Source organism: Pyrus communis, chromosome 1 (assembly GCF_041283825.1).
Source record: "Pyrus communis isolate YQ-2024b chromosome 1, ASM4128382v1, whole genome shotgun sequence".
Lineage (NCBI taxonomy): Eukaryota > Viridiplantae > Streptophyta > Magnoliopsida > Rosales > Rosaceae > Pyrus > Pyrus communis.
Genome location: NC_142565.1, coordinates 14,319,004 through 14,337,985, shown reverse-complemented (window position 1 = coordinate 14,337,985; position 18,982 = coordinate 14,319,004). Strand labels below are relative to the sequence as shown.

Sequence of the window (18,982 nt, the reverse complement as noted above, 5' to 3'; positions counted from 1 at the left end):
ACTTGGACAAGGCACACAACCCTTTGGGCTCGCTGCCCTATTGGAAACCAACCAAGCTTCAGCCTAGGTTGGATAACCTATGGTCCAACTCGAGCCCATAACCCACAAGCCTTTGGCTTGTTGGGCTTGCTACCGGCCCGACCCAAATGTACCACAGCCAGCTCTATAAGCTGGGCTTATCCCACAGTTCAAAGACCCAGGCCCAGCTTCGACTGGACCTTGCGTGTGCTGACCCACAAGCCAGCTTCGGCTGTGCTTGCTCCCATGCACCATTTGGCCCAAAAACGCCAGCAGTTTGCTACTGGGCTACCCAGTTCCTTGGCTTGTGGCCTGCAGCCAAACTCGAGGCCCAATAGGCCTTTAGGGCCTTTCCTTGCACACGACAACCAGCCCACCGAGTTGCGCTACGATTTTTTCGAACCTAATGCCAATTTTTTGCATTCCCGCTTCATAACCATATCTAAATATTTTTGGGATGTTTTTGGTTAATGCTAATTAAGCTATAATTCACTTGTCACTTGGCCCATCGCTAATTGAAGCTAATAAGACCTGAATGTCATTATTTTGCTTCCACGATCGACCTTGTATGGTCCCGATTTATTGAGTTTATTAAAAGTGACCAGCAATCCATTAATCTGACAAGAAATCCAAAATTATTGACCTAAATATCACTTTTGGACATTAACGATTCAATAATTTATTTTTCTTCTTTGAATCGCTGACATCATTTCGTAGTCCTGAAGGGTTCACACTTGAGTTCCTGAAGCAACTCAAATCCACTACACTTAAATCAGCATATTGCATTCTGTGTTCTTGCAGGAACCTCTTTTTTATGAACTAACCGTTCATAAACTAAATTGAACATGTAGTTTCAAATTTAGTGCCTTTGAAACCCAAAGTTTTCTTAAAACAATACACCCATAAAAACCCGACATTTTTCATTTAAACCAGGTCTTAGAACCCGAATGTTCTAACTTTGATGCTTATGGATGTTTTATTTCCCATAACACCAATCACAATCTTGTTCCCTCCAATTCAGTAGATTGTCGAACTGTCACAAGTTCGATTTCCCTTATTTGGAAGTTTCTAATAAAAACCACTTTACGTGGGTCACAAGATGTGAATCTCCACTTGACTATCAAAAAGCTGAGAAACCATTGCAGCCAACAATGGCATGGAAAAGCTGCATAAGCCTCCGCTATGATCTTCACTCGAAGACTTATGCCGAAGCATTACAAACGGAAATACCTCCTGAACGAGGATTCCATGGCTCTTTGGCTTGCTCCTACGGACTGTCTAATCATGAAAAACATTGCCTGAAGCACACCATGATTACGTTCATAAATGAGTACAATTTTGAAGTTTATAAATCCGATCGAATTTTGACTGGAGAATACTTGTCTCGTCCTTCCTTGTTTCTAACTCACTCCTGAAGCAACAATGTTGAAAGTGGAAGTTTATCAAATTCTCGGGTCTGATTACTACCGCAAACATGAAAGAAAAACTGTATAAACCCAGCTTCGGCTAGAGTCTACTGAATGGTATAAACCAGTTCGACTGGAGTTTACCGAATGGCTTAACCCAGTTCGATCAAAGCCTATCAAATAATGGTGCCTTGCTTCGGCAAGGATGCACCGAAGGACATGCTCTGCTTTGGCAAAGATGCACCGAACGGTACGCTTTGCTTCGACAGAGGCTTACCAAACAGACCCTTCCAGCTTCGGTTGGAGTTTACCGAACCTAAGTCTAGGTCTGTCCTCTCACAATCCAATTTCGAGTTTGTTTTTACAATATATGGTAGAATTAGGGCCTGGTAAGGGGTGGCATCATGCCCGAAGCATGATCCTTGGCACCTAAGACTTAAAACTTCAAGAATAAGGGATAACATTTTCAAACCTTAACCTTGCAAAATCTACTTCCGTCTTGACGGAATAGATCATTGGTTATGCACCTATTCGTGCCCTTACCAATGTTGTTAAGGAGTACCATTCTCGTAGTCAATATGTGAGATTGATTTTTCTCCAACAAACACCATTAAAAGAGCAGAATTTTGACATGGATGGCTTTGTTGGCCAAATCCCCTTTGTAAACCATTTACTTTGTGAACATGTTTCTTTTAGTTATGGATAATCTTATTGATATTGTCATCGAATACGAGTTAGTTGAATCATGTTTCTTGTATACATGTGACTGAATTCAATTAAACATGTGATTAGGTAGGAATGTGGGAAAGTTAGTTGTCTGGATGAATGCGATACTACACACACTAACTTTACACCTGAATCACATATCTAACAACGACTTCAGGTCTATCCAACCTGATTAAGAGCATTAGCACGCTCCTCATTATATGAATGGTACTACCATGTTAGGGACCTTATATTCTCCTCGTTCCAAAACAACATTGTTGAGTTTTAAAGGATATTCGAGATGACAATGATCATGAATGAAACCACTGAAGAAAATAGAGTGAAATAACTTTGCACCACCTCTAAAAATGAGCCTGAAGCTTTGCTTTGAGGCCAATGGGCTGTCTCCCAACTGGGAACACACCACATGTGGCTGGCCTGGAGCCTGGTGATTGAGCAGTTTACTTGCTTGGGCATGACCTTTTGGGACACTTAGGTCGAACAATGATGCCGCTATACATCTCCTTACCCGAAGTAAGGATATTATGCTTACAAGCACACTTTGCCAAGCCTTCTCGTTGATAAATTGGATCTTTATATCATTCCTCGCAAAGATATGAAATCACCATTATTCACAGTGGATTCAAGGGAATATATGTGGACTAATCTAACCAAAATGCGTACCATATAAATACTTATGGTTTTGGTTGATGAATCGACAAACTGGTCACATGTTTGTTCACACACATTGCTGCTAAACCTCCTGGCGGATTTTAAGGGTTCACCACCCTACTTATCCCTTAAAGTTCGGGAGACTGGATAATGCCGGAAAGTTTATATCGATGGTTTTCAATAAAGTATTGCATATCTTTTGAGTTTATAATTGAACATTGAAATCCCATGTTCACCCAAAATAGCCTCACATCGTGATCATAAAGTGCAATTTGAATGATCACCCAGACCTTGGTTAACGTACCAAGTTTTCAGTTTCTGCCTAGGGCTTTGCAATCTTGTACGCAGTTATGTCAGTCCGCCTTGAGGCCCATTGCCACCCAACCTATTTGACGTTACAGTTGGTTACTGGGTATGAACCTAACGCTTCGTATTTACACATTTTGGGTGTGCATTCCATGTGCCAAGTTGCACCGCCGCAATGTACCAATATAGGTCCTCAACGAAGGATGTGAATCTTTGTCGATTATGATTCTCCTTCACACTAGCTCTCTTAAAGCCCTTGCACGCAATCTCTTTACCGCTCATTTATGGGTTGCCACTTCAATGAGATAGTCTTCTTGCCGTTAGAGGGAGATAAAAACATCAATGTTCCTGTAGAACGGTGTGAATTTGCATAGACGTTACCCATTATGTCTAATTTCGATCCCCGTACCGCACAAGTGTGATAAGCAAGTGCGATGTATTCTAGCATTCAGAATGTGGCTCCAAACGCATTCCTCTGATCTAGCTAAAGTGACAAGATCATATACCAGCTACAAACTTGCCTGCAAGGATAGACATACTTAACGGACGTCAAGTCAACATCCTCCAAAGGTGTGCCGCCCCTATTAGACGGTTCGGTACATTGGCAGATAGCTAATCAATCTATCTTGGCCTAGAGCACGACAGATCACTTAGTTCATAGGATTCACTTCCCTAGAAAAAGAAGGTCATGGCACAACAATGAATCCATACTAATCACTGTCTCAAATCATTTCCATCTCATGAGATTAATCCGGATTACTCCTGAGAGTTGAAGTTCTTGGTCCAGTATACTAGCTTGGATGAGTTAATGGAATTGAAATGAGATTACCATCAATGATCTTTTCACTTATACAGTAGCTACTGACACAAATGAAAAGCAACGATATCTGCAGAACAAAAAATAATCAAGAAAAATATGGAGGCGACACGCAAACTTTTGGGTGAAAAAGACAAAATTACCCTTAAGTCACACCGGGACTCCCACGCTCATGCAACAGTTAATAACAACTCAATCGAGGTCAAAAGTGATCAAAATGGTATTCTTTTAAACCCTATCATCACACTTCATCAAATCCACACCCACAAGGTAACTCCCAATTATTCTTTTCAAATTGAGATTAATTACCAAAATTAATTGATTAATTTCCTAATTAATTGATTAATTTCTTAATTGATTGCAAGATATGATTTGACATAATATCTCGCAATTAGAGCCAATTTCCACCATAAATGGCCGGTCCCTACTTCTCCAAATAGGGCCGGCCACACCCCTATATATAGCCCTTCATTTCTCCAAAAACCTAAGTCCAATTCTCTTCTAAAATTCTCTAAACATTTTCTCTCTCTAATTCTAACTTTGGCATTGAAGATTCTTCGGCCAAAGCCCCCTATTCATCGTGGGCGCGTGAGGTTCTTGGCCTTGATCTTAGGTGTTAATTATTTTGCAGGTGCATTTTCGTCCAAGAAGGAGAGGGCAGAAATTTACATCCACAATATTGAACCATGTTCCGTTGATTAAGTGACAACGTAGAATTGATTGGACAACTGAAATTACAATTCAGGTCAAATTCCTTACCAAAGTGTGTTTTGGACCTATCGTTCTTACATTGCCCAAGGTAACCCTGTTGTGTTATAAGTGGGAAAGGAAGCATTATGAGATGAATGAAATAGTGTGATATGATGCACACCTTACGACGCAAGGTTTATCTCAAACGTCCTATGATTGATAACAGCATTATGAAATGTGCTTAGTGTTTTCTCTATAGGGATATTGATAGGGAAATTTACATGTAAGTTCCAGAAGAATTACATGGACTGGTTCAAATAGTTCCAAACCAAGGAACACCCTCTCAACTTGTTTGAAGTGTTCACTTAAGGATTGAAGCAATCTGGCAAATGTGGTATACCCGTCTAAGTGATTATTTGATCAGTTAGGGATATGAATTATGCCCTTACATGTTAAACTATAAAGTCTTATTCCAAATTGCTAGAGTTACAGTTTATATTGTTGACATGAATCTCACTAAGACTCTAGAAGAGCTTGAGAAAATTACCTCGCACCTGAAGATGGAATTTGAGATGAAGGATCTTGGGAAAACTCGTTTACACCTTGACTTGAACTTCAAGTGTTGTTCTGACGGTACTTTGGTCTACCAGTCGAACTACACCCCGAAGGTGTTACCTTTGAGTATACCTATGATTGTCCATACGTTATATGCAAATGAGACCCTTGAAGAGGTTATGGAATCCGAAGTTCCATATCTAAGTTCAACTTTGCGCTTCGTTGTACTTAGCTCATTATATGAGATATGACATCTCTTTCGCTGTTGATCTATTAGTAAAGATGCAGCACCGCGCCTACATGCAACCATTTAGTTTGTATTAAAGACGTACCCTGAAGGTACTACGAATTTGGGCAAATCCCAACACATCTCGAGCGATTCCGACCCCTTGATCCTTGGAATGACGCTTGCCTTGTTTATTATGTTGACGCTGGTTACTTATCAAACCAGCAAATGCAAAATCCTGGAATGGTTATGTCTTTACCGTTAAGGGATATTGCAATATCTTGGAGGTCCACGATATGACCTTAGTTGTGAAATCTTCGAATCATTCCAAGACTTACATCACTTCACTACACCACACATGAGACATGGCTAGGAGTTCTTGTTGAGTATATTCAAAGTAATTGTTGTTTTTCATCTATCGTTGAGTTCTAACGACGATTCATGAAAACTATGTCGTATGTATCCACCTGACCAAGACATGATATATCAACAAAATCAACACCAAGACATATTGCGTTTACATTTACATTAACAAAGCATCATGATATTGAAGTCATGCAAACCGATTCTTGACAACCTTGTCGACCTCTACACGACGTCATTGCCAAAGTTAACCTTTTAGAAGCTTGTTCGAGGAATTGGTATGCCTAACTATTCATATGCAATGCTTGTAGTTCTCATTTGAAAGTTCTGTCAAACTCAAGGGAAGTATCCATAAGTATGCTCACTTGATCTTAATGTACTCTTTTGCCCTACGATTAGAGCATTTTTCCCACTGGGTTTTTGCTACCTAACTTGGTTTTAACAAGGCACCCATCCTGGGCTAATCATACCCTTGTGAGCTCTTCTGCTTGCATCCAGAAGACGTATAGTTTTGACATAATGCAACTTCTCACTTTTATCCTTAGTCTATGGGTTTTACCATAGCAAGGTTTTGTGAGTTTTACCTTTTATGCATTCTTCAGTTGATTTGAGACTTGCATTCGCTCATTGTGCCGATGACTTCATCTATTGTACTTACTTCATCACTGAAGACCAGATGCCCCATTTGTTTAAGTATTTACACACTTAAGGAGGAGTGTTGCAGTTCTATTAGATTAGGAATGTGATTGTGTAAATCCTAACATATCTAGGATATCCTTCTGGGATTCTACCATATCTTTTAGACTAGATATTATCCTATTAGAGTTGTAATCCTAAAAGGGTAAGGAATTAACCTTCCCTACCACTATAAATAAAGGCACAATCGGGTGGAATAGAACACACCTCACAATTACACATCTCTCTCTTTCTCTCTACTATTGCCGCACCCCTCTCTATGGCCTCCATAATCGTTTAGTAAATTATGCCTACAACAATTTTGGCCTTCTTTTTTTTTTTTTTTTGGTAAATGTTTTGAAAATAAATTTTATGTAGATTATCCTAATTTATTTTTATGGACATTTTAATCTAAAAATATTTAAATTCTGATAAGTAATTAAAAAGCATACAAATACATAGGTATTTATAAAGTTTTAAGTGAATTTAATTTAAATTATTTTAGACGTTTTATTTAATTTTGGGCCATCAAATCTTTTTTTTTTCTTTCTTTTTACCGTTAGAGTTGATTTCATTTGATCACAACGGTTGAATTATAAGTAAAAAACAACAAAAGGATTGAAATATGATAGTTTGGTGGGTTCAGAATAATTGAAGCTAGGCTTAATTTCTGGGGAGAATCTAACCCAAATATATATTCTCTCCCCAGGACTTATTTTAGCCCAATGGTTTGGAGATGGTTTTTTTGTTTTAAAGAGAGAGAGAGAGAGAGAGAGAGAGAGAGAGAGAGAGAGAGAGGAGAGGAGAAGGTTTTAAAGTTATTGGGCTGTTGACAATTATTGTCTTAGTGAACAGTAATCGTCCGAGTGCATTTGAGAGTTTGGAAAGCATATTTCGCCTCGTGTGAAGTTATCTTTTAGAGAAAGTGATTCAATGGGCGAGCAAATTGACTCAAAATCCTTCACAAATTTCATGCAGTAACTTGCCAATCCTAAGAATCCATGCAATTCCTTAATAGTAGCAAGTGACAGCCAACTGGAAATAGATTGAATTTTGGAGCCATCCGTAGCCACACCAGCAACTGAGATTGTGTGCCCCAAATAATTGATAGATGACTGCCTAAAGACACATTTGAACAATTTCACATATAATTGATTTTGACGCAGTACCAAGAAAAAGGCCTCCAAGTGGGCTTTTTCTTTCGAACTCATCATGTACGAGATAAAAACTTAAGACATTTCAAATACAAGTGAAGAAAAATACTACTAAATTATATTGCTGAGCGACCATTTATATTATGGGTAATGCTAGGGAGATTAATGTGTAGACAAAATTTTATAAACTAAATGATATGAAAGTTGAAGATTGAATTATTATTTCAGTATTAATTAACGTGTTTATTTAATATTAGTAACACACCATTAAATCTACATCATTTATAATAGAGTGTGTTTTCTTATATTTTCATTTGTTTTGGGCGAGGTGGTGGGCTAGAGATACCCAAACCAAACATAAAAACTACATCAAACATAGGCCTGGGCGTAGAGATACCCAAAAACCCTAGCACACCTCACTCATATATAGTGGTGGCATCTCACCCAACTTCTTCATATTGTCAACAACAAAAATGGAGCTTTCTACAGCCACTCCCCAAGCTATCTCCAACCTCAATAACCACCGCCACCATCTCATCACAAACCCCACCACCAACCTCTGCTCCAAACCTTCACTCCCTCTTAGAAAAATCCCACTCTCACTTAACCCTCTCTGGCTTCACTCTTGTACGTTCCTTATCCCTTAACATTTGGTATCCAAATCCCAACAAACACCATTAATTTCCTAGCTAGGGTTTTGGCTCTTTTTCCATAAATTTATATTCTTTTCTTGTTTTTGTCGCTGCTTTAATTTCAAGTATTTTGATTTTTCGTTTTATTCAACTTTATTGCTTTCGAATTGGGAAGTTTTCTCAATTGGGGGTTATTTTTTATTATTTTTCTCGTTCACATTGGCCTTTTTGGAAATTATTCGGCTTTGTTTGGTGTTTTTGTTTGATATAAGTGGCTACTTGCTTATGGGAGCATTATCTTTGTGTTTTTCTTTCAGGATTGCTTTTGGCAAGAGCAGCAACATCAGAAGAAATTCCAAGTGGGGCCAATCCTTATGTTGCCGAAGAGCACGGCAGCGAAGTATCCTTGGAAGGTATTGTGCCCCCTGAAAACAATCTTTACAATCGAACTTGGACTGAAGAAGAAGTTAAAGAAGATGCAAATGCGGACACAGATGGCCAAATGCAAATATTCGAGTATTTCAATAACCTCGACTTAAAGGTTTGTGATTTTATGTAGATGTTAATATACATATATCAAAGTAGAAGTAGTACATGCATTTCAATGTCTATATGAGCAATTGGTCGGATGCAAAAACATGTTCTGTTTATAGCGGATTGTACAGATTTTATTTGTGGATTGATCAAGCTTCATAACTTGTATTTGTTTGGTTCAAATTTCTTGCAATTAACATTGTGGAATTGAAAACTTGGTTGCAATGATGATTCAGTAACAACTTAAGAGTGTCCAACAATACTTGATGGAAATCCGACAATTATGTCGATCTGAGCGGTTACCTGAGCAACTCAAAATTTTAAATTTGGTGGTTTGGTGAAGGATTTCATGAGTGTTTACCTCAGCAAGATATGTTCCTCAGTACTTTTTTGTCATTTGAAATTGCATTTCCATCGTTCTTTTTGTATTTTCCACCACATGGAAAGTCTAATAGTGTACTAATAAAATGCATTGTTCACATGAAGGTTGGTTTTTGGCACTATCCCTTATTGTAAAACATCAAATTGGATTTCAGAATCAGGGATGTGGTTGCTTGTATTGTTTTTTTTAATGTGATTGTTTTACCTTGTTATTTGGTTTTCTGGTAACCTAAAAATTTATGGTTCCAAGGATCCCCGGTTTCGTTATATGTTAGTGTTGATCCTAAAAATTACAAAGCCTACGTGGCGCGTACGTCGAGTAACTAATAAGCTAACTACGTTCTTCGGTTGAATGCGGGGCATGCCAACTCGTCGGCCGAGCTCGGCCGAGGAGTAAAATTTGTTGATGTTGCGTTGAGTGCGTTGCTGACTTCTTTATCTTGCGACTGCGGCCGAGGAAGGAACAAATCTCGACCTTTGGATTCTCGAGCCTGAAGATAAGGCTGCTAGTTTTGCGAAGTTCATGAATCGTCAACGTCGGATTCGATCACGGTGATTATATTAGTGAGAGTATAAGCACATCGAATCGACATCAGACTATATGGACACAAGTATTCAAAGGTAATGTGTGTCTTGATGGTAAATGTGGTTCGGCCCTCAAAATGCTGAACTCTGAAACTCACTTAGGAGTATCCAATCGTAAAACCACTCGGCGTTTAATGCGCCGAATGTCGTAACTCGTAACACCTTACTTCACCGAAAAGGCTAATAAGATGACCTCTGCCAATAACGATTTGGAAACCTTTCTTGACCGAGACTTGGATAGGTAACCAGTTAACCTCGACGCAGTGCTGTTTATCCAAACTGAAGGTGCTCCTTGGTTGCCTTCACAGTGCTGTTTATCCAAACTGAAGGTGTATTGGCAGAAAAAGAAAATAAAAAAATCTCAAGAGGTTTGAGAGGTTTTCCGCAGGGCAATTGTGTGTTGAATTGGAGGTCCTTTGATTGTTGCACGATGTCTTGTATTTATAGCACCAAATCCTCCTTGAGATCGAGTTAAAATCATATCTGGATTGGGACTTCTTGTTCTGTTCCAACTCCATTTCGACCAATCCTACCCCTATTAGGACTTTGAACTCACCCCCTTTTTGAGGCCATATTCATTGTTGGTCGGGAATCCAAATTGCACTAGGACTTCTTCGACCCTTTTGCTCATCCGAACTACTCCTTCTTGCGATAAGACTCGACTATCCTTGTTGAATGGCCAGGGACCACCAGACAGCCTATAGTATATTTGAAACAGCTTTGGGCCGAACATAAACCTACACTCAGCCCAATACTATTATTTTGGGCCCAAACATTGCCCCTTGCTTCTAAGGTCTTTGGCCAAGAATCCTTAGCCGATTTCGACCTTGAAGAAACAAACTCTACGAGATACCCATGGGATAACGAAAAGCCTCACACGTTTCATCCATCGAGCGCATTTATGAAGTGTGATCATACAACCCGAATTCTCCTGCACGTCCTGCCGCGTGTCGATCCCTTGATTAACCTAGCAGCCCTCATTCATGATCCTCAAAAACATACGCCAGCCGAAACGTCTCTTCCACATTAATACATTGATTCCGCTGCAGCACGCAATCATGCATCCTTGAACCACGGAAACCTCGATCCTATCCTAGGAGAGTCCCAAAATATCCAAAATGATTAGGGATTTGCCCAGTCAATTTTGCCCTAAAATTTGAAAATCTAACGTTTTTGAAGATCAATCATTTGATCTTCCTTTTGAAATGCCTATAAATACCTGAAATCCTCCCATTCATACATTTCATGCCTCCAGAAACCTTCGAAAAATCTCTCCGCCATTTTGCTTTCGAAATCCCAAAAAAAAACAAACTCTTATCCCAGAAATCCTCCCAAGCATTCCTCTAAAACTCTCCTAGGCTTTCCAAAATGACTTCCAACACCTTTATTTCCAAGCTCAACGACGAATGCAGCAAATGCAAGAGCTTCATCGACCGGAGCGCCATCAAAACCCTGCACTTCGAGAGTAACCTGAGCACTACTCATTAAATCTTAGGGCCACTCTTCAAGGATGCAATACCTTCGTCCATCACCAACCTCTTCAAGGCTCACTGCCTAACACCCTTACTACAAGGGTTCGACTGGTCAAAGTGGGACTTATAGAAGCCCCAAGGAGCCTGGCCTACGACCAATGCCAACTGGGCGGCTTGGGTCGTCCGAATGGAAAATTTCTTCGGCCAAAAGTGGAAAGCTCTTAGTATCTACGATGCCATCAAACTCTCAACCATGGAGCTAGCCATGGATAAAAAACTCCTTCTGGCAACGCTGAGTCTCTGGTGCTCGGCTATTCTTGGGACTCCTCCCTATGGCATCCCGATAGATACCGTTCTCTTTTGGACGCCCGTCAAATCTCGACCTTAAGGCGCTCTTCAACAATCGAGCTGTCAAAACACTGAGTCGAGATGGTCAAAAGCCTTCGAAAGAAGAGGTTCAAAAGCTACACAAGAACTTCTTCAACTACAACACCCTCATCCTCCATTTCGCTGGCCGAGGCGAGGCAAGTCTTCGGAATGGAGAACACGAAGCCTTCCTATTCTACTGGTACAACAAATTTATTTGTAGCACCCGGTCAAAGAAGTGTTTGGTTGAGAACATGCCAGTGGCCGAAGCCTTGGCCAGTCGTCATACTCTAGCGCTTAGCTCGGCCATTCTCGCCAATCTTCTCTGTTGTCTGGCCGATGCGACTATTGAAAAAATTGACCCAAACCAGAACGGCCCCCTCTGGGCTTTCCAACTCTGGCTACAAGTCTATTTTGCCACACTTCGGCCAGACATCTCTACCTTCCAACCTACTACCTCACTCGGCCTTCAGTTGGCATCTCGGTCGCCGCCTCCTCACCAGGCTGAAGAAGTCTTCAAGTACCTCTTCGGCCTAAAAATCCTCTCCGACGACGAATTTTTAGTGTGTAGTTGGCAAGAGTACCCTTGCTCTATCAGGCTTCCAATATCAGCCTGGAGTGAAAGTGAAGATGCTGCCCTTCGCCAGAATTGGGGCTCGATTGTGCTAGCACGCGACCTTCCCCTTGGTGTGATTCTCGCCGAGTGAGTTGGGAAGTCTACCACCCCCACTTCACGACCTAATAACTCGAATACCTTCAAGGTTGTTCAGTACCTCTACTCACTTTCCGTTCCCTCCTCAATCGAGAACGTCTTTCTGGCTCATCAAAAAGGGAGTGCAAAGACTCTAAGAAAGAGTTTCAGGATCGGTGTAAAATATTTCGCCTCCGACTAACTCTTCCTGAATCTCTCGGTACAGACACCTTTGGCGACTGGTGGGAAGAGTACACTGGAGCCTTCTTTGGGGTTGCAGTCGAAAATGTCACCGACAAAATTTTCAGCGATTGGCCAAAGAAAATCTCTGCTCCCCAATCCAAAGAGCCGACCCGAGGTAGACAGCTACCTTTTCTTCTTTTTTTTTTTTCTATTATCACTAATCCTTGCTAATGTGATCTCGTTTTCTTAGATGGTCGGTCATCAAAAAAAGCAGACTTGATCGTCGCAGCTACAGCCAAGAAGAAATCTGTTCTCTCTAAGAGGAGCAAAACTGCCGTGCAACCTTCACAAGGTAAACGGCCTCGTCCGGAAGCTGAAGTAGCCAGCGAAGCTCCCCAACACTCAAAACACATCAAGAACTTGGTGAAGAAGGGGGAATGTGAGATCCACGTGATTTCCAGCCACACTACTAAGATAACCGCAACTAGCAACTCTCCCCCTGCCCCGATCGTCCAAGCCCCAACGGAAGAACTGCCAACGGCATCATACAAAGCAACCTGGACCGTCTCTGGGGTCGTGGCTGATCTAGGGATTGCTCCGTTTGTCGAATGACCTGTAATCCTAGGGCCAACGGCTGCGCCTGCCCTGGAGAAAATAACTCCACCCGTCGGGACAAATTTCCTGAAGAAACATTCAACGATAATCTTGGAAAAGGTATGACTATGTTGCTAATAACCCTTCTTCATTTTATCAAATTTACAAATCTTAATAGTTTTTTTATTTTAGGACGATGAGAGTGACTAGGGTGACGAGATTCCGCTAGCGAGTCGCCCTTGACCAACCAGACCTACTTCCGCCAATCTTCCCCCCGCGGTCGAGGTGGCTGTTCAACCAGATCCTCCTATGGTCGATCGTGGGAAAAGACCCCTAGTTGAGCCTGAGGCGACGGTAGAAACGTCGCTCCATCCACAAGATGAAAACCTCAACATTTCTCCATAAGAAGTTACCTTGGCTTTTGTAAGGCTCGATCCCCTTTCTTCATTAATTTTACTATCACGCGTCTGAACTCAGGAAGATATTAAATGTCAAGTGCCCAATCGTTAATTTCACCGACAATTCTATGCACCGAATGGCGTTATCTACATTTCCTGGCCACCTCAGTGGCCATCAAACGTAGATAAACTCTATCGGTCGCGTGAATTGAGAAGCAGTCTTAGACATTGGGTTCGGCCATTAAGCTCTCTAGGTTCGAGCAATGAACCAAAGGACATGGCCGAAGTTTCTCTCGGCAGGTTTAAAAGCAAATTCCCTTCGTTATGCATCCCATATAATTTTCCTTTTGCTTACAAATTTTCTCTTTCTATGCAGCCTTTGTGGGAGGTCGAGCTTGATGCTCTTCTTGAGAGCACCACTGGCGCGGCTGGTTCTTCTGCTGCCTCGGCCGAACTAGAGGAGACCGTGGTTGAGTCTCAAGCTTTTGCTAAGCTGCAGGAGCTATTATCCATTTCTACCTCTCAGGTCCTTCAGTGCAAGGGCTTCGACTCTGTAGGGGAGTGCCTGAACGACCTCGTAAATGGTGGTTTCTTGAGCATGGAAAATGTTGCCTATTTGTCCGATCTCCTAAAGTGGACTCAGCAACATTTTACCACTTTTGAACTAGCGCTCCGAGCCGAGGACAACCTGAAGACGAGGAAGACCGCGTATGAAGCCAACCGGCCAGAGGTCGAGGCAATAAAAACAAAGAAGGCACAGATGATCGGTTTTGATTGTCAAATTTCTGAGCTTCAGCATCAAATCACCGAGCTTCAACAACAAAGGTCGGTTGTTGCTTCAGAGCTCGAGAGGGATTTTGAGGCGAACAAGGCTCGATTAACGACTTTCGCAGTCAGCATAAAGCAGATCCAACAGCTTCAACTCAATAAAAAGACGAGGCAGGCCGAGATCATACTAAGCGAAGTGAGGTGGTTGGAGTTGAAGGCCACTCTTGAAACCTTTCTCCCCTCAACCCCTTAGAATTTTTAGGAGCCTTTTGTGAATGTATATGTACGTCCTTTTATGAATTCAATACAATGATATTCATTCTTGCATCTCCCACATGACTGGATAGTATTTCTTTAAGAATTTTCCGTTGATTGGTAGTTTATGAACTAAACCAATTCGGTCTTTAAGGTCGTATGCCCCCTAGTTTCCTTGAACTTCGGCTTGCAAGCCGAATGGTTAAGGAAATTAGCGCAGTCAAAAAACCCCTCGTATTGCCGAAAACGAAGTGATGCGGTAAAGCAAAGAACTCTCCTATGTACATTCCCTGATCGCTGAGAAAAAATAGGCATTCCTCACCGAATAAAAATTCACTAAGTAGGATGTTGTCCCGAATTCACCCTGCGTGGTGTATCCACTATGTAGCCTCCTTAATTTCTTATGCATCGGCTGAGGAGCTGAATGGTTAAGAAAATAATTTATTCGTTATATATATATATATATATATATATATATATTTTAGCAAACGAAAATAAAAGTGGCCGAACCATAAAGTGGAGGAGGCCAACGATGTTTTATTCTGAGCCGAGATCTTTTTACATCAAATATTTTTTACTCGGCGGAATATTTTTCATTTCCGGCCGCCGAATGTGTTGGACAATTATTATGCCCCCCAGGCATATTAATTTCACCGATTTCAGCTTTTAACCCGAGCAACTGAGCCGAACGGGATTGCTCCATATCGGCTTTATCACCAATAATCATATTGATTGGCATGGTTTGTTCAACTGAAACCATGAATTGGTCTTGTTCGTCATTGGAACACTTTTCTAACGAATTATTTTTTGAGTCAATTTTTGGCTCAGAAACTTGAACATTTTCTTCTAAGCCTACCGCACTTTCAGCCTCGACCAAAAAAATTGGTGGCCTTTGTTCTTCGGCCAAAGTAACAATTTTCTTAGGCTGATGTCTGATTACGGCCGGAGCAGAAAATTGCCCCTAGTCTTTTCAACCAACCATTCCTCAAATGGAATCGATTTGTAGTAAAAAACGTAGGGAAAATATTTTCCATCTAGCCAGGTATTAAACTGAGCCCTGTCTTCATTTACCCATTGTTTTTGCAGGGTAACAGGAGCTTTTATTCTCAACATGTAAGCGAATGATTTTTGCATCTCTATAAGGCCACGAAGAATTTTTTCCACTTCTAAAGATCTTTTTCGTTCCTCATTGTGTTTTTTCAATTCCTTTAGACGCTCGTACAATCGGCTACGTTGAGCCAGATTGGAATCTTGATATATCATATGAACTTCGTAGTTTTAGCACTGGGTCCCACCGGGCGTGACAAAATGTTGATCCTAAAAATTACAAAGCCTACGTGGTGCGCAGGCCGAGTAACTAATAAGCTAACTACATCCTTCAGTTGAATACGGGGCATGCCAACTCGTCGGCCGAGGAGTAAAATTTGTTCATCTTGCGTTGAGTGTGTTGCTGACTTCTTTATCTTGCGACTGCGACTTGAGGAAGGAACAAATCTCGGCCTTTGGATTCTTGAGCCTGAAGACAAGGCTGCTAGTTCTGCGAAGTTCACGAATCGTCAGCGTCGGATTCGGTAACGATGATTATATTAGTGAGAGTATAAGCACGTCGAATCGACACCAGACTATATGGACACAAGTATTCAAAGGTAATGTGTGTCTTGATGGTAAATGTGGTTCGGCCCTCAGAATGCTGAACTCTGAAACTCACTTGGGAGTATCCAATCATAAAACCACTCGGCGTTTAATGCGCCGAATGTCGTAACTCGTAACACTTTACTTCGCCAAAAAGGCTAATAAGATGACCTCTGCCAATAAGGATTCAGAAACCCTTCTCTACCGAGACTTGGATAGGTAACCAGTCGAACTCGACGCAGTACTGTTTATCCAAACTGAAGGTGCTCTTCAGTCAGCTGATTCTACGGCAACAGTGTTGTTTATGCAAACTGAAGGTGTTCGTCGGTTGCCTTCACAGTGCTGTTTATCTAAACTGAAGGTGTGTTGGCAGAAAAAGAAAATAAAAAAAATCTCAAGAAGTTTGAAAGGTTTTGCGCAGGGCAATTGTGTGTTGAATTGGAGGTCCTCTGATTGTTGCATGATGTCTTGTATTTATAGCACCAAATCCTCCTTGAGATCAAGTCAAAATCATATCTAGATTGAGACTTCTTGTTCTGTTCTAACTCCACTTCGACCAATCCTACCCCTATTAGGACTTTGAACTCACCCTCTTTTTGAGGCCATATTCATTGTTGGTCGGGAATCCAAATTGCACTAGGACTTCTTCGACCCTTTTGCTCATCTGAACTACTTCTTCTTGCGATAGGCCTCGACCATCCTTGTTGAATGGCCCGGGACCACCAGGCAGCCCATAGTATATTTGAAACAGCTTTGGGCCGAACATAAACCTACACTCGGCCCAATACTATTATTTTGAGCCCAAACAGTTAGGAAGCAAAAGCTAACTTGCTTTGTGCTTTCATACATTGTAATGTCGTGGTAGCCTTTTCTTTGTTTTACTGTTGTACTAATTTCATGTTTGATTTTTGCCCGAGTTCTACCAGTTTCTTTATTTTATTAATTTTATGTGATCTTTGGTTGTGATGATGATTCAGTAACTAGTTGAGAGTATCTAAGAATGCTCAATGGACTTTGACAATCATATCATTCTGAGTGGTTACCCGAGCAACTTGACATGTTGGTCTGGTTCAGTCTTCAAATTCGTTTTCTTTGTTGTGCGTCAACTCCCTTTGTTAGTTTTTGTTTTTCATTTGTTGTCTTTGGTTGTTGGTGAATGGTTGCGATGATGATTCAGTACCAGTTTAGAGTTTCTAAGAATGCTCGATGGAACTTCGACAATCTTGTTGATTCTGAGTGGTTACTTGAGCAACACGATATTTGATTTGGTTCAGTACTCAGATTTGTTCTCTGTTCTGTCCTTATTGCCCTTGGTAGAAGTATTTTGTTACATCTGTTTTGTCTTTGGTTGATCTTTAGATATATATAAGAAAGTAATAGCTTACAACATAAATAAAACCATGTTTCTAAACACAATTGCAAATACCCTATCATAAAAATGCTTTACTTCCTACCAAAAGAAAATAAAAAAGTTGTACTGATGGTTTGCACTTTGACTAATTGCAGTTGGATCGTGATGATACGTACAGCCTTTTGCTATACAGTGGTGGTGCCTTGTTTGCTCTGTGGTTAGCATCAGCTGTCGTTTGAGCTATCGATTCTATTCCATTGGTATGTCACCAAACATACTTTCCATGTGAATTTCTTGAATTACAATTATGAATTAATACCCTTTTCTGGGATATTGATGTTGCTCGCCATTTCAAGCAATTCCCGAAGTTGCTGGTAATTGTGGGTTTTGGATACACAATCTGGTTTAGCTCTCGTTACCTGATATTCGAGGTAACTATAAATTATTAGCTTCAAATGTCGACTTATTAATCAGTCAGACCTTAAAATATATACTTAATGTTGATTATTGTTGTGCAGGAAAACAGAGCTGAGTTGGTTGCTAAACTCCAAGTTCTTAAACAGCAGGTTCTTGGTTCGAACGATGACTGATATAGAGGACTGCGATGTCGTGCAGATTGTTCCTGCATAAAATCATGAATGTAGAGTTTAATTTCCTTTCGGTAAAGATCAAATATATATATATATATAGTTTATTATTAGTTTAGAAGGCTTAGATTCTTGACCATATGAATTTGGATCCAATAATTTTATGGTTCCGGCGTGTTTTTTGCCTGCCCTGCGTGTTTATTTTGCCGGCCGGGTGGGTTTAAACCCTCTCCTCTTTCCATTGTTTAGATGAATTAATTTAGTTGAGATTATCTATCCTTCGTCAAGGAGGTTGATCATTTCTCTTTTAAGCGATTAATGAATCACCTCCAATGCACAAAGAAGAAATTCTTCATATCGTCAAAGTAAGATTTTTCGGATCATTTAGTGGTACGTTTAAGAAAAATTACCGACCCAATTAAGGTTGTAAAGCTAAAGACCGACAACGAATATATATGGAAAAAGGAAATAAAGTCCGATGCTAATACAAATTTAAAATTGTTTCTTGACATTTGTTTCCCTTTCTTTGGTCGAGTGCCAAACTACAATTAACCAACAAGAAGGGGAAGAAAAGAGCTTGACCTATTTTTCTCTTGTTTCTCTACACTTTTCCCCATCCCCAAAAAAATACAAAAGAATTGTACAGGGGCTGAAGCAATATCTTCCAAAGATTTCTCCAAAATTTGGAAGATATCTTAGCAGTATTGATAATTTTGGTAAAATGAAACATCATTGCACAATCTTTCGGTGAATGTCATTGAAATTTCTATCGATAATTTAGTACTACTGTTTAGTGATATTTCTATTCACTCGTAAGTGGCATCTCAAGTTGACTCTCACCAAGAGCGAATTTGAACCAATATATCTTTCGACAACAAATCTTAAATCTAATTTGAAAGTTATTACTTCTTCCAGCATTGTTTGCACCACAAGGCATAAGCTAAAATGAAAAGGGTCCCAAAGTTC

General features: G+C 40.5%; 3 non-coding genes and 1 pseudogene across 3 annotated transcripts; all 4 read left to right on the top strand.

The window, feature by feature from the left end:
• The first annotated feature begins 8,060 nt into the window (after positions 1–8,060).
• LOC137719865 (protein CURVATURE THYLAKOID 1D, chloroplastic-like) lies at positions 8,061–18,019 on the top strand (annotated as a pseudogene).
• On the top strand, positions 8,973–9,064 carry LOC137721623 (small nucleolar RNA snoR128). Its single transcript, XR_011066693.1, has one exon. It is a non-coding gene; the product is annotated as a small nucleolar RNA snoR128 (small nucleolar RNA).
• Positions 17,039–17,129, top strand: LOC137721625 (small nucleolar RNA snoR128). The gene has a single exon (XR_011066695.1). It is a non-coding gene; the product is annotated as a small nucleolar RNA snoR128 (small nucleolar RNA).
• Positions 17,239–17,330, top strand: LOC137721624 (small nucleolar RNA snoR128). Its single transcript, XR_011066694.1, has one exon. It is a non-coding gene; the product is annotated as a small nucleolar RNA snoR128 (small nucleolar RNA).
• Positions 18,020–18,982: the final 963 nt, after the last annotated feature.